Below are 21,979 nucleotides of genomic sequence, written 5' to 3' on the forward strand. Positions count from 1 at the left end.
AGAGAATAGATACACTGTAGTTTGAGAATAAAAAGGTAATAAAAATTTAAAAGCTTTTTTTTACAGAGTGCTTTACCTCTGAGTGTCACACACATGCACCTACAGAAGGAACATTTTCCCAGCCTTTGTATTTGGCCTCCACATTTCAGTTCAGGGTCAACCCTGCTGAAGTCTTTACACTCTTTGCTATAACTCTGAATGTCACATGAATTATTATATCAGCTGCCAAAGGTATCAATAATGCTACTGGTCAGAGGATTCTTATTCATTCCTGCCATTGTCTTTTGAAATCAAGTAGTAAACACGCTGCACTGAAACCTAACAAGGCCTAAACATTTTGCAGTCGTAAGATGCCATTCATACCCTTAGTGAGAAAACACAGGCTCAATTTGAAGGTTTTGCCTGTGAAGCTCCTGGTTTCCATGGAAGGATGAGCAGTGGGACACAGGGGGATGGAGCAGGACCTCAGGTGTGTGCTCACAGAGCCAAGGGGCTCCAGTGACTGTGCAGCTCCTGCAGAGCTCCTGGAGTGTTATTTATATTTTCTAAATCAACGAGGAACTAAATGGAGTTTGTTACACACCAAGCACACCTCCATGGTGAGCAAGTGCTGACACAGAACACGTACCTCTAAGGAAGTGAATTGTAAGCTGCTAATCCCTCTCTGTCTCTTCTTTTGCATGAGACTACACTTCTTACAAGAGGCAGTTTAACCTGAAGCTTGACCTGTCTTCCTAAGAAATTAATTCAATCAATAACTGCTCTCTACTTAGCCACCGAGGGAAAACAGTGGAACTTGCAAAGCTGCTTTGAAATTCATTTCCAGTGAGGTAAAAGCTCATCTGAAAAATTGGAATTTCTCTCTGATTACTACTGCAGGTAGATTAAAAATCTCTCCTGGTAAGACTGCAGCAACTTGTCACAGCAAAGAGCTTAATGATATTATTTTTTTTCCTTGTAATACTAGTGACTGAGATAAAACTCTAGCATTTTAATCATTAAGATATGCACTATAAGTGTTAATTGAGATTAGAATTATGTCTGTGTTCAGAGCAGCTCCCTCTGAAATGACCTTGGCCCTTGTCACTGATGCATGACACTACAAGTTTGTTCCTATTTCAATCTTTAAACAGAGCAAGACTAATGCCATTTGAGGATTTGGTCTGATGCAACCCTTCAAGCAGCGATTTGTGGCAGAAATGGCAAGATAAACAGGTTTAGCAGAGGTCAGGGGTTGGCCACCAGGTTGTGTAGCTTATTTAGCTGTCCTGCAGGAGCTGGTGGGCTCAGCTGCAGTGTCCCCCCTGGAGCAGGAAAGGTACAGGCATGGAATTTGTCTCTCAGTGACAAACAAGTGATTAAGATCCTTTGCTGTCATTCAAATCCTCAAAAGTACCATTTAAATGAATATTCTTACCATGGATTAACAACATGAAATCCACTTCAGGCGATAGCAGGATGCTGTGCTGCCAAGACGATTCTTGTCACTTAACTTGTGTTTCCTCTCTCCTGTAAAGCCCCTCTTTGTGCTGCTAATGCAGCCTAAAAGATGTCTGCATATCCATGGAAGTGAAGTTGCTCACACAGAGCATAAATGTCAAGAAATCTGCGCTCCCAGTAAAATCTCTCAACCATTACAGGATTTGCTTCGATGACAGACTTTATGTGAATGGAAGATGATATATTTATGTTTCAATATAGCTGAGAAGTTCTTAAAGAGGAAGTGTGAAGCATGACAAATTATTTACCAAGGGACTGCAAATGTCACAGGCTGCAATTATGTGAGTTCAGAGAAAGAAAAATGCACAAGTTCTGTCAGTTTAGGCAAAACCTCATGTTTCCAGCTCTGTGCCACACACTTCATATGGAAACTGGGAACAACTGTACCAACAAATAAATATCAAATAATCAAAAATGGAAGAGTTGATAAGCAGGTGTCTTCAACGCCTTCTCTGAGGCCTGGACTAGCAATTTCCCCGCTGAACACTGGGTCAAATACTTATTTTGATTTTGCTCTAGAGCCACATTGTCAACCAGATCACTCCTCTGTATACATTGATCCAAAAAGTGAAAGAGCTGAGCACAGCTCTTTCTTGTCATAAAACAGCTGCTCAGCATTCACAGAATCCATCTCATATTTGCCTGGCAAAGACCAGGGTGTTTTCTCTTGTGCCCTACTTGCTCCTGGTAACTGGCACATGGGAAATGAGAAAAATCCATAAATTTCCCACACACTCTGGTCTCCTACCCAGAGCTCACACAGACAAGCAGTGTTCAGTGGTTTAATCACAGCTGCCCTTCCTTGCTGGCACAGTCTCCTTTGGAGAAGAGTTAATCTTTGGAAGTTGGGAGAATTTAACGCCAAAAGCTAACAGGCTGCATGGAGAGTGCTCCCTGGTTCTGTGCTTGTAGCTCGAGGCAGAATTCCTGAGACACAATAATCCTCTGCACTAAAAACCTTTCTCTCCCAGAAGGTGCCATAGTAGCTACTACAACTTTGCTAAAACTTAAGATGCTTTGGAAAAGAGCATAAATTACTGTGTTTTGCAGGACCAATTAATAGATATCAAGCAGTTAATACACAAGTCTTTCTAACTCGTGAAGTTAAAAATATAGAGAGTCTTAAGTCTATACATTCTCATCACTATCTGGGGTGTCCTAAATGTGCATCTCTCAAGTCCATAAATATCTCAGAATCACTTGAGAGAAAACACTTAGTGTGCTGATGGATTTCCTTTTGACTCTTTAATGAAGCTAATAGAGTCGTAAAAAGCATTAGGTAAGGTGGGAGAGGGAGCGAGGGAGAGAGATTTAAAAAAAGCTTTTTGAATTTTATGGTCTTCAGAGTTTTTCCCTGAGGTGCTTGGAGATTTCCTCTGTTCGGAATCACACTGTGGAAAGGGCAGCAACAAAGCAGAGAGCATCAGTAAACAGATGAAAACCAGTGCACAAAGTAATGTCAGCACAACTTGTGAGCGTTCCCCCGGACTTCAGCTCGTGTCTAGAACACTGCAAAGATTTCAAAGCTTTCCATTAGTTCTTGGTGGCTTCACATGCAGCATTTTCAATTAAGAAAATAAACAACAAGGCAAACAAACAAGAAACCTCCCCCACAAAACCAAAAAATTCAGCTTCTTCTCTGTTTTAGGGTTTGTGCTGGGTTGTGGCAGCAGCCCTGATCACAGGGGTGACAGAAGCAGAGGCTCACAGGGCTGATGTCCTCACCTTTCTGCTCCAACCCTGAGGGGCTGGAGCTGCCACGTGTCTGTGAGGGCAGAGCAGCCAGGGGGAAAATAAAAGAAGAGGAAAAAAAAAGGGAAAAAAATAAATCAGCCAAAGAAGCCCCCCTCAGGGATCCTGTCTGCTCACCCTGATGTACCCTGGGATTTAGAACTGGGAAAAAGAGATGCAGCATGAGCAAATCCTGGAGCTGAAAGGAGGGGATGGGATTGGATTGGATTGGGATGGGATTGGATTAGGATGGGATTGGATTGGGATGGGATTGGTTTAGGATGGGATGGGATGGGATGGGATTGGGATGGGATGGGATTGGGATGGGATGGGATGGGATGGGATTGGGATGGGATTGGGATGGGATGGGATGGGATTAGGATGGGATTGGAATGGGATTGGGATGGGATGGGATGGGATTGGGATGGGATGGGATGGGATTAGGATGGGATTGGAATGGGATTGGGATGGGATGAGATGGGATGGGATGGGATGGGATGGGATGGGATGGGATGGGATGGGCCCTTGTGCTCCCTCACTGCAGCTCCAGCTGGGAGTGTGCTCAGTCGGGTGTCTGCTGTTCAACTTCCCGCACCAACACATCAAATCTGTTTTGGAAACAGCCTCATTTGTTCAATTACTGTAATAGCAGTTAAAACACGCTATGAGCATGGCAGGAATGGTGATGAATGAGGCAGAGAATGATTCCCCTCTCTGTGTTAGCATTTCAGATTTGACTAAAACAGTCTAAGAGGTGAATGCATTATTCTGCCTCTCATCCTTCTCGTTCTTTCCGTCCTCCCCTGTTATCATGAGCATAATCTGTGTTGCTGTACTGCAGATCACTTTGCTGCTGGATGTGCTGTTCCTGCATGGTTATTTGGTTTGCTCTCTGTGTTTTTAGTGTATTCAACACACACAGCTTGGTGTGCTGGAGCTGTACAAGTTATCACTCTTTCACACCTCTCTGTTAATTTTTCAGTACAGTCTGAAATCTTCTAAATTAATATTCTCTTTCTTGCTTTGTTCTTTGTTCTCTTTAGGTTTTTTTTTTTTTAAAGAATCAAACAAATGAAAACAGCACCAGTGATATCTTTCTTTCAGTGTTTCAGTTATCCATGACTGATTTCTGCTCCAAACATCCCAGCAGCTGACTTTCATTTATTATCTGGTTGACTGTGGATATGCACAACATCCCTAAAACAATATTAATCTCCCAGCACTGCAAGCCTTGCCTTTCCTGATTTCCTGTTTTTGATCCCTGAACTGCAGTTATGGCAGAGAAGTGGAACCAAGCAGATGATGAGTACTTAAATATTATTAATTTGAAAGTGTCTGACAAAGTGCCACACAAGAGATTAATGGCTGAAGTAAACATTTGTGAATGGCAAAATTACTCTTAACTGGACAGCAGGACTGACAGACAGAGCTCTCTGCTGTGCTGGGGTCCAGCAGGACTGACAGACAGAGCTCTCTGCTGTGCTGGGGTCCAGCAGGACTGACAGACAGAGCTCTCTGCTGTGCTGGGGTCCAGCAGGACTGACAGACAGAGCTCTGCTGTGCTGGGATCCAGCAGGACTGACAGACAGAGCTCTCTGCTGTGCTGGGGTCCAGCAGGACTGACAGACAGAGCTCTGCTGTGCTGGGGTCCAGCTGGACTGACAGACAGAGCTCTCTGCTGTGCTGGGGTCCAGCAGGACTGACAGACAGAGCTCTGCTGTGCTGGGGTCCAGCAGGACTGACAGACAGAGCTCTCTGCCTGTTGGGGTCCAGCAGGACTGACAGACAGAGCTCTCTGCCTGGTGGGGTCCAGCAGGACTGACAGACAGAGCTCTCTGCTGTGCTGGGGTCCAGCAGGACTGACAGACAGAGCTCTCTGCCTGTTGGGGTCCAGCAGGACTGACAGACAGAGCTCTCTGCTGTGCTGGGGTCCAGCAGGACTGACAGACAGAGCTCTCTGCCTGGTGGGGTCCAGCAGGACTGACAGACAGAGCTCTCTGCCCTGTTCCCTCTGCAGGCTGCCCCAGCCCAGAGCAGTGCCAAGGACTCCAAGTACTGGCACAGAGCTGTGGCCTCCATCCAAGGATCCAACATTTTGGCCAGATCCAGCAGATTCAGAGCTGTCTGAGGCACTGGTGTCTTTCCTCTCCTCTTTTCCTACGCACTCAAAGTTAAACACACCCACAATGGGGTTAGTTTAGGTCTCACCTGTGACCTGAAGGGTTCATTACTGCCAATTGCACAATTGCACAGGCAGGGCAGATTTATTTTCCCCTCTCTCTTGCTGTTTGCCAGCAGTGTGGTAGAGTCACCAGGGGCTCCTCTCTTCATTTTGGGAGGTAAGCAAGGACTTTTGCTAAGTTTTCAGAACAATACATGACAGCCATTTCTCTGCTGTCTTCCAGGCTTACATGCTTACCTGTGTCTGGAGTGAGAAAATGTCCTGACGGGTCCCAGTGCTGACCAAGGTGAGATTTCTCTCCTGAGCAATTAGGCTGCTGCTAATTACCTGTGCAGGAAGGAAGGCTTGGTCTGTTTCTGAGATGCAGCCAAACCTGAGTTAAAGCCATAACGAGGGAAGATAGTCCACGATGTAAATGTTGTTGGCATGTGTGATTTCTAGCAGATCATTTAAAAAATCAGAAGGTTTGAATACTGTGAGAATATGATGGAGAAGAGACAAAATTCCCTTTCAAAGGTTCCAGAGAAAAGAGTTCCTGTTTTTCAGTCAGACCTCCACATGCCTTTGCTATGGATTATGCAGGAGGTGTGTGCATAGGATGTAGCTCGAAATCCTTATTTACAGATGGCAAAGTAATAACTTATTCAGTTCCTCCACTGTTGTCCCTGCATAATACACAAAATTAAAAACCTTTTGGGTTGAAAATTACACCCCTGTACATTTATTTTACCAAGGCTGTGAACAGCTCTTGTAACAGGTTATGTAAACTTCCCTCCATCAAATAAAGACGTCATTTGCAAAGAATCCAATAGCTGTTTCTGGGCAGGTTTAGAACCACATTTCTAAAGATTATTTTATGTAATGACCCTTAAAGATCAATTTACATTGAAATAAATTGAAATTAAATTTCGGTTCTTGTGTTATGAGCAGCTTTCAATTCCGTGGTGAATGATGTCAGCTGCCATTTGACATTTCAGTGTAAGAACCTGCCTTGCTTGTAACCTCTTCATCTATCCTAGTGAAAGGCAGTTTATTGCAGCCTGCTGCTGATTACAATATTTTTATTTCAGCCATCTGATCTTGAAGTATTAAAGCAGATTTCTGAGTGTGAATTCAACCTATTCAATGTCTGCTCATCTGTGGCAGTAAAAACAGCAGGCACCTTGGTCTTTGGTGTGGGTTCCTGGAGTTATTAATATTTTCCTAGCTTGGTGTGCAGACTGCTTCTCCTTTGGGACTATGAATGATGCTGAACACCTAAACCTTCTCATCTACTGCAACTTAATTTCTTTTCTCCAGGAATTGTAAAAAATTGCCCTTAAAAATTGCAATTGTTTTGACCAAATAAGTAAACCCTACTAATGGAAAAAGGCACAAAACCTGGGATACCGCAAAGTTCCTCAATTGTTTAGATTTAAAATTTTGCTCCATACAGACAGACTATGGCATTAAAAATTGCACTATAACTAATTCACGGATGTTTCTTATTTAAAATAAGCCCTTTATAAATGTCTTTAAATGCACCTTTGAAAAAGCAAGGCTTGGTCTCAAACCAGCAGCATTCTGAAAATGCTGTGACACTTCAGACAGTAAGTTTCATACATGTAGGATAACATTCCAGTGGCTCATCACTTTGAATTTCTGTTCAGGTTATTAGTCATAACTAATCTCACATTTTATAGAATTGTTTCCTGATTCCTTCTCAGCATTGAACAATTTGATTAAGTCTACTGAAAGGATCTTTTGGGATTCTTTATAAGCGAGCATAAAGGGAAATAAAAAGGTGTTTTGGCAACAATCTCTTTGAAGTCAATTTATCTAGAGAAGAAAAATTTATTTGATAACCATCTACTGCAAAATTACAAATTATTACGGAATTGCATAAAATGTCTGCTCTACTCTTGAATAGTAATTGTCAAAAGAGAATTTCATTTAATCTTACTGGAGGGCACTTACTACTTATCTGGTCTGAATTCTTTGATATTTTTATTGTAAGTACTTTATGATTCATAACATCATTCTTTGGTCCACACATAGCAGCCTCCAGAAGCAGAGATGGCTGAAGAATGGCAATTTCCATTTGTGACATCTTTTGAGGATTTTTCTTTTCCTATTTCCATACCACTTTCCTCTCACACTTTCAAACTTATTTTTGGAGCAGGATTCAGTCAAAGCACCCATTTTGCAACTCAAGAGGATCAGAACCTTTTATTCAGAATCTCTTTTTTCTTTCCTTAGTCTGTGCCCAGAAACCTTTCCATCAAAAACTTGGAATACCCTCCTTTTAAAGAGGCTGGTTAAGCAAACCACCTTATTTACTTGAGTAAAAAAAGAAAAAGCCTTTCCAACCAGTGCAGCTCTGAAGATATTGCAGCCAGCAATGCTGCAAAATACCCAGATCTTGACATAGGTTAAGATAATTAAGAAGAAAATGGGTTTTTGTACTGGCTGATAAATACTTGAACATTATTCAAGCCAGTGTGAGATTGAGCCGTGGCTCTTGGAGTCAAACAAACACTGCCTGGTTCAGTAGATGTACTGCAACAAGCACATGGTTTTCTAAAGGTTTCTACAAATATTTCTTGATCTGATGCAAAGTTCAAGGCAGAGAAGCTCAGTAAAGTTGAATGTGATATCAGCGAGGTAGTCTGGAAACTTTCATTCATTTTGTTGAAGAGAGGAAAGAAATGGGATAAAGAAATAGCTCCTCCACTTTTTATTTGAGCTGTTGCCTTCTTCTGTATGCATTGTGGAAAATATATTACGTAAGTCATTAAAATCCAGTGATTTATAGTTTTATGTAGCCAGTGTTATGTGCTTAAGAACTAAAAAAATTAAAATCCAGCTTCTGAACCTCTTTTGAAGAGATTGTACCTGGCAGGTTCATTTCTGTTTGCTTGTTACTCCAATCTCAAAATAAATTAGAACTATTTCAGCTGGAAAAAAAAAAAAAAAAAAAAAGCCTTAATCTATTTTTCCAAATGACTGGCTTGAAAACAAACACATCAGGGGCTCTTTGTGAGAACTTACACACGCCCTGTGCTGTGCAGGGAGTGCCAGGCCCTTCACCACAGTGAACACCAGCGAAATGGAGATTTATTTTTGCCTCCCCAGAAAATAAAACAAAAACAAGGAGGGAAGAAAGGCCCAGAAAATTCAGTGAAGCAGCCAGAGATGTGGCAGAGACGCCGGGAATTGCAGGCAAATGGTCTGAGGCACACTTTGTGTGGTGTCACAGCAAGTTGGCTGCACAGCTGGGAAAGGTGAGGCTGGGACAGGCACAGAGAGTCCCAGGGCAAAGAGCAGCTGGAAACTTTCTCTGTGCTGCAGGGCAGAGCCCTTCCAAGCCTGTTGGAGCTCTTGAAAGTCTCGTCTGCCAGATTCAATGGAAAGCCAAAGCCTCATCTACACATTAAAAATTGTTTAATATTAGCCCAAGAGCCGGAGGTTCTGTATTGATGTGCTGGCTATGCCCAGTGTGTGCACAGATTGAAAGCAAAGGAGCAAAGCCCTGACTGGAGAGGGGATTTGGGATCTGCAGCAATCCCTCATGGCCCATTGCATCCTCTATCACTGTAGCTGGGAAGAGAGGTCATTCTAATATTGCCACTACTAATGGTGAGATTAAAATATTGGCCGGGGACTGAGAAATCCTGAGTTCATTTTCTGCCTCTGTCCAAAAGCAGTCTAGAGGTGTCAGCTAAATCATTTAATCTCTGTGCCTCACATCCTTATCATCTGACAATTTGGTATCTCACAGGGCTGTTATGAAATGCAGTGCATCAATGTGAGTCATTTCCATTCTGCAGCGATGGTTCCCGTGTGCTTGGGGAGATTGAGGCTTTCTATTTGCATGAAAGCAGTTGTTTGCTCATGAAGTGTTAGTCACAAAGCAGCAGGAAGGTACAAGTGCCCGTCATTCAGCAGAGCTGTGACTAATGTTGTTTCCACATCTGTATCTACAGCAATTCAGGGGGAAATCATTTTCCATTTAAAACGCATTGATTTTTATTTGTCGCAATAAACTCAGGCAGACAGATTCTTTGATAGCAGAGCAAGGACTCAGACAGAAAGGTCTGGCTGGGCATGTTTGTTCAGCTCCAGTGGGAATGAAATCAGAAAACCCCCAAAATATTATCTAGATGTGACCATTAAGGGAGAGGCAAAATGCATTTGATCTTTAAAGATACTTTTCAATGGCTGTATTCTAAGGTTCTGAGAAACTTGGTTTGAAGGTGGCTCCTCCTGAATATAGCAGCAGAACTTGTTATTTATTTGTTTGAAAATTCTATCCTGGAGTCCTTGATATCAGAAATATGCTGAATATTTGGCAGTAGCTTGTAAACACATTTTGTAAGAGAGTTCATAACATTGAAAAAAAAATGTATTCTTGCGAATTGAGCAACCTTGAAATCTCTTGATCTTGGGATTAAGCTTATTCCATGGCTCCTTTGGCTGTGTTGGGTTGCAGACACAGACAGGAGCCGTGGCACTGCCTGCAGAGGCTGCAGGTGGAATTGTGCAGCATCAGCCCCAGATTCACCCCAAACCCTGCAGCATCCTGAGCCCTGGGAGTCACTGTGGTTCTGCTGCTGGCCCTGCACCCAAAAACCCCTCTGTGATCCACACAACACAACACCTGACAGTGATGTGTGAGGAGAAACAGTTTGCTTTGAGCAGCAGAGAGCAGACTGGGGAGGAACTGTGCAGTGGAGGTTAACACCATGCTGCAAAGAACATTAATAAAGGAAAATAAGAAGCAGGCTATGCAGCAATTTCTGACCAAAATAGAATAACCTCCAAAACAAATACTCTTCTCTTACTTTGTTCTCCAGCTTAGAGTTCTTGTAGTGTAATAATTACTTTGATGATTTCTGAAGGGGATTCTATTTTTCTCTGAAAATGTTTACAGCCCCATCAGATCTAATTATTCCTGGCTTCTTCTTCAGCAGTTTTTCAAAGAGATTGAGTACAACAGCATTTATCTTTTCAAGAGAAGGAGAAAGGAGATAAAAATTGTGAGGTAGCTCTCCTCCTGGAATATAGGCTTTTATATTTCCAGATAAATGAATATATTTAACTAGGCCATAATGAGTAATAAGTAAAACCTTCTATTCCATTGCATTGAAACAGATCCTGTTGGCCTCTTCTTATCATTTATTATTTGTTTTAATTAGCCTTAATTGTGGTGACAATTCTCCTTTGAGTAGATACCGAGGTGATTAAGAAGAAAACTTTCCCAGAGCCATGGTGACAGTATTTGTAGAGCACTGATGGCACCAAGTTGTGGCTGCAGCTGTGCTGAACCTTCAGCCTCTGCCAAACCACAGCCCTGCAGGGGCAGTGCTGGAGTCTGGGACATCCCCTTGGATCACCTGGGACCCGAGGAAGGGAATTTGAGCCCTGGACAGGGGGGTGTGGAGCTGGTCCAGGGGGCTCAGAGACCTTGGCATAGAGCCCAGGAAAACACCAGGTTTGATTTTAGTCCATGGGAGAGGCTCCTGACACAGAGAGGAATCAAAAATCACCAGGATGTGAAAACAGTAGTTTAGCACAGTAGAAGATACAAAATTCAGTAGTTTTAGGGTTCATGGAATAGAGGTAAATGGGGACAAGATGGTGGAATTTGGGTGGTACCTCATGTACTTCTCCTTCTTCCTCGTCCTCCATCTTTTGGGGTGTGATGGCACAAAGGAGTTAGAGTGGATTGGAGCAAAACAGAAATGACACTTTTAGTGTGGGCACTGGGTATTGGTACAAAATAGTAAATACCCAACACGTAGTTATCTGTATAAATGTGAGGGGACATCCCATCAGTGGGCAGTCTCCTCGTGTCCCAGCTGCTGTCCAGACCTCAGCTGGGAGCAGAGAAAATTCTGAGATATCAAATAATAAACAACACGAGAAACCTGAAAACAAACCTTGAAGACTCTGCTTTTTTATACCGATGCGACTTGGGGCTTTCAGAGGGCCAAGGACTTTAAACCACCTAAATCTTGGGTGAGGGAACCCTCCCTGAGAAGGCAGTGCACACACAGCCCTTCCCAACACTGGCCAAGGGTTTGCTGAGTCCTGGGACTCTGCATTTCCTCTGTTTAGTGAGGGAAGTGGCACCTGAACCACCCTGGCAGCTTCTCTGCTGGCCACTCTCAGCCCCAGGGAACGGCAGGATGAGCCTCACTTTGTGCAGCAGTGCCAGGGGACAGCAATCAGAGCATCCTAGTGAGAAGCTGCACCTCTTTAGTGTAGCCAGTAGCTTTGGTGTTGCTGGTGAGCTGGCAGCAGTGTGCTGTGGTGGGGCTCTGATCTCCTGTGTGCACCTTTCCAGAGCAACCAGGGACACAAAACCTCCCCCAAGAAGTGGTGAGCAGCACCTGGTGTGTGACAAACCTCCATTCCCCTGCACCTTTGCACTGCAGCCCCCAGCCCCAGGGACAGCCCCTGTGTTTGTCCCCTCCCCTGACCCCAGGGACCAGCAAGAGGATTCAGGGTGTCTGGACCAGGTTAGGTCAGATGATAGAAAAAGATTCTTCAGTGAAAGAGTGATTGGGCACTGGAATCATCTGCCCAGGGAGGTGGTGCAGTCCCTGTCCCTGGATGTGTTTAATAAAAGGCTGGACATGGTTTGGTTGATGAGGTGTTAGATCCCAGGTTGGACTCCACCACCAAAGGTCCTTCACAACCCAGCTCATTCTGTGGAAACACAGATTTTTGTTTAATAGAGCCACAGGCAGGGCAAGGAGACCCATTGGCAGTGCAGGAACAGGGAGATGGCCCCAACCATCTCCACAGCAGCCTGGGACACTCAGGCTGGAGCCTGTTTATCCTGCAGGGAAAAGTCATCTCCTCCTCCTGCCACAGTGTTCCTGCATGGATCTTCCTGCTGGCTGCATCCCCTGGGATCAGCTGCACCTGGGAGTAACTTCTTCATAAGGGAAAAAACACCACAAACCCATTTTTATGTGCTTATTTTTATTAGTAGGCTATTAATATGTGTTTGGTGTGATAGAGCAAAGAAGATTCGCTGCATCACACAATTGGGGTTTTTTTTAGGTATGCAGAAACTCTGCGTTCTGAGTTTTGGTGTGAACAAAATTGATTTCATTTTTAGAATCAAAATTTAAAGAAAATGGCTGTAAAATTCAGTGGGGTTTTTGTGGATGTTTTTGCTGAGAGTTTTTAAATTGTAGCAATTAGGAAGAATATTATGACTGGTCGGGAAATCTATGGGCAGGAGGAGAGTTAATCACCCTTAAAATGACTTATTTCAGCTACATAAATATCCCCTCTAGGATTACAGGTATTTGTGTCATTGCACAGTAACATTTGTATTGTAACTAAGCATAGTTATTTATCTGCTGTTGAATTAATTGGACAGTGTTAAAGCAGACAGAAAACAACTAATAACTGCTACTTATAAAAATGTGCAATCAACAGTGCAATAATTCCCTCCTAAGTTAGTTCACTCAAATATATGAGATTTTCACTGTTAAAAAAACAATTCTCCTGTGATCAAAAGGCAAGACTGGTACTCGTATCAATTTACTACTTTTACTTCATCAAAGCTAAAATACAAATTTTCATTGCAATTCAGTCTTTTCTAAGGGACACAACATTGTTTCGTTATCATTTTATTTCTCTCATTACAGATAAAGAAAATATTTGCTAAAATATGTCATTGTTTTTCTAACTGCCCTTCACAGCATAAAGTATGATTGCAATTTTTATATTCTTACTGTGTCCAGACCTGGATCCTCTGGCATTTCATTAATCCAATCACAGGAGTCATGTGCTGACAGTTCAGCTCTTTACCCTCACAACTTCTGCTTCATTCCTGTTCCTTATTGAAGAAGAAATGTGAAACGAAGAGAATTACAGTTTTATATTCCCTGGACCCTGCTGGGGCTGGGTGCAGCTGAACCCAGGACTGCTGCAAACCCCCTCAGGCACCAAACCTTGGTTCAGACTGTGGCCTGCATTTCTCAGCAATTTAGAATACCTTTTCTAACTCTAATATTATTATTATTTAGAATACTTTTACTAACTCTGTAGCACAATGCTTCTTTAAAGAAAACTCTATGAGATATAATACTGAGGGTTTCTTCTCTCTCTCTCAACCTTGCTGTGCTCAGCAAAGCTGCTGCTAATGCCCATGGATGTGCTTGTGAAGGTTTAATCATCTCATTTCCTCCTTGCTTGGCTCTGAGGCTGTTTTTTAGGCCACTGCAGCACCTGGGAGCCTGGAACATCTCCCTGCCTGTCCCCAGAGGGGCACACGGGGCTGTCCTGGGGTGAGACCACCCCTGCTGCAGGTCCCATCCTCAGCCAGGGGCTCAGCTTTGTTTGCTGGAGGTTCTCTGAGCTGCTCTGAACATCCTCCAAATCCTCCAGAGGATGAGGACAGAGGGCTCTCCGTGCCTCAGCTGAGCTCTTACAGGCAGCAATGTGAAATGGGCTTGGACTCTAAAGCTGTGGGCACCTTATACCCATATCTACCAGCGAAATAATATTTTAAACACACAGAAATGCATCCAGCTATTTCAGCACAGGGAAAATATTGGTATGACTAAGAACGTTACACAAGGCTTTATTTAGTCCAAGGGAAGGTTTTCTAGAAACTTGGGTAAACAATCCATGGCAAAAGCTGTGTGCCTTAGCTGGGAGCTGGGCAAGCTGACCCAACAGATCATTTCCATTTCTCACCTCTAAAACCCAGTGCAGTCTATTTTTTATAGTTTTTTTTTTCTTTTTTTGATCAGTGATCAGTGGAGCATATCTGTGTGTGCTGGAAAAGAGATTGGCTATAACCACCTTGTACTTGCTTTGACATGTGCTTTGTCTTTTTATAAAAAACAAACTTTAAAAATTCACGGTTAATGAGGTTTCAGATTCTTATAAGAAGTTTAATCAGGCTGCCAGTACAAGGCACGTGGTTAAACACAGTCTCTTCAAAGCAAGGGCATGACTTGCTCTTTTAAAGCATGATATCTTTTGCTTTGGGGCCTCTGAGTCTTGACTTCTGTTTAATCTTTCAATTAAATTCCCTTCAGACATGAGAATTTTGTCAATGCTCATTTCTCCCACACAAAAATCTGGTTACATATGTGATGTTTTCTCCAGATCTTCTCGATTCTGCATGACATTTTCCACTCCCTTTTTTATTTTTTTCCTTCTCTGTGCTGGAAGGAAAAAAACCTGGTTTTAACCATGCCTGAATCTTTGTCTTTTGTCCTTTCACTCTGTGTCTCCAGGACAGCAAATCCCCTGTGCAGGGCAGGTCCCACTGGAGCCCCTCTGCTGCCCCTGGGCAGGGACAGAGAGGAGCAGGGGCTCCACAGCCCAGGGCAGGCACCCCTGGGTGCTCAGGGCTCTGATTAGGAACAATTTAGAGAATGAGGAGGGGAAAACAACCCAAAAAACCAAAGGGAAAACGAGTGAGGAAATCAATGCAACCTGTTGGGAGAATGAGATCCCAGACAAGCTCATTGAGTTATCTCACACACATCACTGGGTCCTTCTGCAGCTCCTGGTTTCAATCCCAGACGTGCAGGGCCTTGGGAATGCCCAGGGCTGAGCATGGTGGTGCTGTGCCTCCATCCCTCCTGTGGCTGGAACAACCCTGGCCAGCTTTGGACTCGTTTTTTGTCTTTCATTTTGGGTAAGAGTCTCGCCTGGCAGCTTTAAGAGGCTGCTTTTAAGGAGCTCCTGGTTCAGAAGTGCTCAGTGCATCTCTGCAGCTTTCAGCAGCCATAAAGGGAGCAGTGATCCCTTCTTGAACACAGCTGGACTTTTGTCAGAGCTGGGTTTTGATGCCCACTGCTATTTGTCCTTTGAGCTTTGTCACTGAGTAGAGTGACACACCAAAGGATGGGTGGGTTTACGGGTCACATTTAAGCATATAAATAGCCCTGAAGTTAACATTTATTAGAAAAAAAATTGCTTTGTTGGTTGTTGTTTCATCACATCTTAATTACAGAAATTGACTCTGAGCAGTAATCAAATTTCTAACAAAAATAATGTGGTCTTTGCTCCAGAGGAAGTTTCACACAGAGTGGGCAGCCAGAGGACAAGGACCAATACACAGACCCAGGGAGACTAATGACTTCTCCTTTTAACAAAATATTCTGGTAGGAAAATGCTCCTATTTCACACTTTTTATAGCTACACATTCAGGATCTCATCAGAATCTTGAGGGATCTGGTCCATTATAAATTAAGATAGTTCCCTTTAAATTACAGGATTTCTCCTCATGTGCTGGTTTAGGAATTTCCCAAATTAGTGATCTGGGTAAATTTCAGAGTAGGTTTGCAGTGTGACTTCAGAGAGCCTGTTAATGGGCCTCATCCCAGAGACCTGGAGAGATAAAAGTTTTATCATCCCTCCCTGGTGGGCTCCCAAGAGACTCGCTCTGAGTCTTGTTTTCACAACACACTCAGGTATGAGCCTTGACCTAAAAACCAAAAATCCATCTTGAAGTCGCAGGGGAATGCAGCAGCAAGATCTGGCACATTTCAGCCCTAATTGTTCCTTTTCCAAGCAGGGTGAATATAAGCAAATTCTGCTTTCAGGCAGGCTGCTATTGAGGGGGACCTCCCTGCACAGAATAATTCATCCAAATCAGCCACTGCTCTGGTCTCAGTCACACAGTCAGCTGGTCTCAGTCACCCAGCTCTCCATCACTGTTTTACAGATTAAAAGATCTCATCTAAGATTTAACACATTGATTCAATTACTTCAACTTGTGCTTCAAACACCATCAAAGTGTTGATTCTTTTCCCTTAATTCTTTTGGAAGGCTAATTCAGACTGACTCATTAACTAGAGAAGACTGCAAATTTGGATAATGTGTTTAAGTGGAGAAGCTTGATCCGTCTTGATTAAAAGATTTTTTGTAGCTAATGCTCAACCTCTGAAGTTCATAAACTGAGCTACAGTTAATGAGTGTGTTTCATTCTCAAATGTTTGAGCATCCTCCCACTTCTTTTTGCCCCTGAAATCAAAAGGGGACATTTTGTGAGCTGAGAAATGCAACGTTTATGCTAATTCAATATCATAATTATTTCACAGTTACTGAATTACCTATGTGCAAACAGTTACATAAATGCCACGAATAAATACGCCAGCATACTGTTTGCTTTGCTGAGTAAATCAGTTCATTACAAGGATAAACTATTATATTGCCTAATTAACCATCATCCAGGAGGGGTACTTTTGTGAAGAGCCAGATGGGCAAAAACTGTCCTGGATCACTAGTTCTGAAAAGGCACTGCAGGAAAAACTGATTAACAAACATTTCTGATATCTTTCCTTGCATTTGGAGCAGGCAGGGATGTGGAAAAGCCAAACTCGGTGCACGACTTTGAGGCATGGAAGGGGACCCTTCTGGCTTCCTGCATCACCAGCATAAATTAAAGAATATCTACATAAAAACATAAAGTCTTGGGGGCTGTATTCTAGGTCACAAACACGAGGACAAAAAGCTTCTGAACCTGATCTGTGGTGTTAGGAAAGCTAGAAATTGTGCTTGTTGGCAACAAAAAGGGATTACTGTGTACAGTGGAGTGCATCTAATAGGATGAATTTTGTGGAGTTCTTTTGACATCAAAATATTTGTTTACTGAAAAATACTGAAAAATTTACTGTAAAATAGATGTCTGACTGTACTGATCACAGGAGATGTGGGCAGTAAAACTGAGTGAAAAGTTTTCAAGTCATGTGTGTTCAAAATTTTGCATGTGCAGGAGATGTTTGCAAACTCAAGTAAGTCATCTTCTGACAGAAAGAAAATGAAAGTGGGCCATAGGCCAAAAGCTTTCAGAGAATAACTCCCAGCAGCACGTGGCAGGGCACCAGAAGCCCGAAATTTTCTCCTCCCTGGAGAATCTTCATGGAAATCCCAGAAGAAATTTGAACACACCATTCCCATTGCTGGCCCAAGCACCAGGAGAAGGAACCCTCTGCTCCTCCAGCTTGGCCAAAGGGGCTGCAGGCAGAGGAAAGACCCACAGCTGCCAAGGGATTTGCCCTGACCTAGGAGAGGTCTGAAAACCTTTTTCTCTGCTAAAGCACTGGTATAGCTGTACTGGAAATGACAGGTTTCTCTGTGGCCTTAAGACTGCTGAATGTGCCTCTGTGTGCGTGTGATTCTGTGTTTGTCACAGCAGCAGTGCCCATGTGGAGTTTGGAAGGCACAAAGCACCTCCACAGGAAGCTGACCCAGTGTTTATACACTGAAAATGATGTGAGCTGCATGACCTGCAGCTATCATAATGTCTTTTTGTAATAAGAAAGGTCTGACCAATGAAGTGAACGATATGTTGCTTGTTCACAAATAATATCCCCTCTCTGGCATGGATGCTTTGGTCCAGAAATTTTATATCTCAACGGTTAATGCTTGAAAGAAAACAATATCCCTTCAATGTGAGTCCCTGGGACATGAAACTGTGTGAGAAAACTTGTGTTTAGACAATTTTGTTTGCTCCTCAGTGCGTATAATTAGGTTCGAATACTACATATTCAGGCTACATTGAAGTTATCTTAAAAGTCATTTATGGGTTGCAAGTCATTTCATCCCAGAGAAAAGGCTTATTTGTGAGTTCTGTTTTCTTTTGCTTGACTTCAGGGAACAGAGGTTCAAATATTTTATATGTAAATGTGTGTCATTTAAATAAAAGGGTGGTGACTCCTGCCTGCTCGTCTGGAAACAGAGACTTGGGGGTCACAGCCAGGATGTCAGGCTCCCCCAGGGTCACCTCCCTGTTCACACCAATCCCTGTGCTGGCCTTTGAGTGGTCCTTCCTTTATTCCCAGCATCTTGTGCAGCTCTCCAAAAATAGGGTAACCCTAAAGTGATGAAAGTCAAGCAAGTGATTTCCATTGAAATCTGAGCCCAAGCTGTGGAACACTTTAATTGCATTGACAGAGCAGTGTGCCTGCCTCCTGCTCTCTGTTCTGGGGGTGCACAGGACAGGGTGACAGCAGAGGGTGACAGCACCAGCACATCAGAACTTTGCTCATAGGCTGTTCTGCCATGGGAAAAAAGGCTGGTGTTCCTGCAGGGAATAAATCAAAGCCTTTAGCAGCAGCAAGGTCTCTCTGTGCCAGGCAGATGAAAAATCCCTCCCTGCCTTGCTGCTTGTGCTGCATCTCAGTGGGGTGAAGTGACAGGGCAAAGATGTACGAGACAGAGAGCTGCTGCTCCAGTCCCCAGCCACCCCATCTCATTCAGGGCTCTTTCTGACAAAGTAGGTTACTGGATCTGTGTAAAATGAGGGCAGGGATTGTGCTGGCCCAGCAGAGTGTCCCTGCTGAGGGGGACATTGCCTGCACAGACCCTGACATAGCCCCAGAGCTGCCAGGGGCTCTCACTGAGCAAGGACAGCCCCTGGCTGCCCCTGCCCCTCCTCAGAGCTGAAGATGGGACAGGAGCTTCATGCCAGGGAACCTACCTGCTCATCCAGACCTCAAATCTGAATCCGAGAGCCTTGGAATGGTTTGGGCTGGAAGGGACCCTAAAGACCATCTCATTCCACCCCCTTCCACTATCCCAGGTTGCTTCAAGCCCCATTCAACCCGGTCTTGGACACTCCCAGGGATGGGGCATCCACAGCTTCTCTGGGAAGGCTGTTCCAGGGCCTCACTGCCCTCACAATAAAGAATTTCCTCTCAGTATCCCAATATCTAAACCTGCTCTACCCTCTATACCTTTGTGTGCCCTGACATGCATTCATAAATACCTACACGTGCATTACAAATGTACTCATCCCTGTAACACCAAGAAAGAGATGATGCCTTCACACCTTGATAAAATATTATGATTTATTATGATATAGGAGGTCCTCCAGGGTTCTGTGGAGAATTTTGCATCCTTCATTTTAGCAGAATTTTGAGCTCCTGTTCGTGTTTATTACCTTGTGCTTGCTTTGAGGACTGAGTTGCATCCCACCCCTGCAGCCCCAGGCTGGGCAGCACCCATGGGGGCTGCCTGGGGGAAAGCAGCTCTGCAGCACCAGCCATCTGCCTCTCAGGTGTGGCCCCTCTCAGTGTGGAGCATTCACAGAGCAAGGCTGGGCACTGCAGCAGTGAAGGGAAATGTAGAGAGTGGTGGCAGGGCATTCAGGGCACTCTGCTCCAGGGTTTGAGCTTGGGTTGCAAAGATTTGGAAGATGCTCTAAAGCCATTTTTCAAAACTAATACTTAGAAAAGGATTACAAGCCTGCATGTGCTTCTGGCAAGCAGTGGTTTTGTGGTGGTTTCCAAGTCACAGCAGGCCAGATTTTTTCCCCTGAAACGCCACTTTTAACTATGGAGTTGGGGAAAAATGATCAGTGACTGACAAAGCTCCCCACTGCTGGGCTCTGCCTGCCTGTACTTCACACACACTGCTGGGCTTCATCTACATGGAGAGCCTCCACTTGTGCTGTTCACACAGACACGTCAAACAGGACCAGTTATTTCCCCCTTCAACAGGCTACAAATACCTTTAGATATGTCTTCTGAATCTGCAGGGTGAGCAACGTGGAGATTCAACTTTTCCTACTGCTAAGGGCATCCACTTTGCACAACGACTGTGCAGAAGCAATCTTGGGGTTATCTGTCATCTCTGGGCCTTGTGAAGCACACATTCAACAGATTTTTGTATCCCCAAGCCGCCAATCTGAGGTAGATGATATCAGCATGAAGAAAGGGGACAGAATCTCATCTTGTGCATCCGGAATTTGGAAGATGTAGGCAGCAAATTTGTTAAGAGACAGGTCTGAATATTTGATGACTTTCTTGAACAGGACTCTCCACAACCCTCTTGGAGGAACAGGATTAGTAGAGGGCTTATTAGACTTGGCCAAAATGCATGTGAAACTGGCTTTTCTTTTATTTTCCACATTCTTCTGTATGCTTTGTGCCATCTATATGCCAAATTTTGCTTAGTCTGTAGGTTTGTGAGCTACTTGAGTGGAGTTTAGAAAAAATGTGAAGGGCTTAATTATATCCTCATTTGATTTGGTGGGAGTTTTGCCATTGATTTAAGTGGGAACAGAGCTGTGAAAAAGGATTTGCATGCATTGATTAGGTGTCCTGCAAGGGAAGGTCGAATGGGTGAACTTGGAAAAGAGGGAAAGTTCAATGTCCTAACAATGATGCCATCCCCACCCCCTGGAGATTGGATTTCTCCTTTAAATAAATATATCATACAAACAGGGTTTGTTTTGGGTCTACAAATATTGATGAGGATTTTTGGCTCCAAGGCTGTGTGATCGGTTTTGAATCCATAAATACACATGAGAATTTTTGGCTTAATTGTGGGAATTCTTTGGCTTTGCATTTCAGGGGTGGTTTCCTCTTCGTCTGGCAACATAATCCCTGACCTTGTATGACAATAGCAACACTTAAAAAATATTTCTGTCGATATCCACGTGGCTGAAGGGAAAGGTCTGGGGTAAGTCACTTAGGACTGTGAAAGATGCAGTGAGGGATAGAGCAGATTTGAGTCTTTAGAGACAGAGACAGAACAGAAACCAGAGCTGCCAATTCACAGGGCTTAGTGTGGCTCTGCCAGTAATTCTGCCACAGCTCACTCTGCCTTCCCAGGAACTGTGAAATATCTGGGCATTTTGTCATCCCCATCACTTCTGCCCTGTGACCGCTGAGAGGAAATCCCAGATTGTCTCCCACTGGGAAACCAGGGCACTGGGAGGATGTGTGATGTTTTAAGATTCCCCTAAAATCTGCTCGGAGTCACCTGGGCAAGTCTCAGTGGCTGATGTGTGGGCTTCAGGAGGGAAGGGGGTGATGGATCAAAGCTGTGTTATCTGCTCTCAGGCAGGTGGGTGCCACCCACACTGAGGGTGTGCCAGGAACCATCCTGCAGCATTCCCTGTCCCTAAATCATGGTTCTTACTTTTGAAACAGCTGGCTAGGAGATGGCTGGGACTGCCACCAGTGAAACTTGACTTCTCCAAATCCTTTTACAACAACTGGCTCCAAAAACAAAACCCCAAGGTGGGAGAGCACCAGTGTCTGGAGATGAAGGGATGAGCATGATGACACCAGAGAGCAGCAGTGACCTGGCTCCAGGAGCAGAGGAACCTTTTCCTTCATCTGCACACCCCGGGCAGGCAGCAGAGTCCCAGCTCCTCAACAGGGAGGCTCCACAGGCACGGCTTGCACAGATAAACTGATTTAAATATGTTCACGACCTACTTATTTGTGGAAGCATATTCTGGGAATCCTGAAAGACTGCCAGCTCTTTGTCAAGCTTTTGGGAAAGGCTCACTGCTGGAGGTAGCCTGCTGTGCTGTCTGACTTCCTTTTGCAGGGGCTCAGCCGTGCAGTGTTTATTCTTCACTGATGTCTCTTGGCAAGTTCAGCTCTGTTTGGTCTGACTTCTCTCCCAGCCTTGGCAGTAGTCCTCTCTACGTGGTCTAACAGTTATATATCGACATTCCCCAAAAAATCTCCATTTCCTGCTTTTGCTAAATCCCATATAATATATTGATACTTGCATTAATAATGCACTAGGAACGTCCAGGGCTTTAATTGAGTTCAGCTGTCTCTGAACCTGAGAAAGGTG

This window comes from Sylvia atricapilla, chromosome 15, assembly GCF_009819655.1.
Source record: "Sylvia atricapilla isolate bSylAtr1 chromosome 15, bSylAtr1.pri, whole genome shotgun sequence".
In the NCBI taxonomy this organism is placed as follows: domain Eukaryota; kingdom Metazoa; phylum Chordata; class Aves; order Passeriformes; family Sylviidae; genus Sylvia; species Sylvia atricapilla.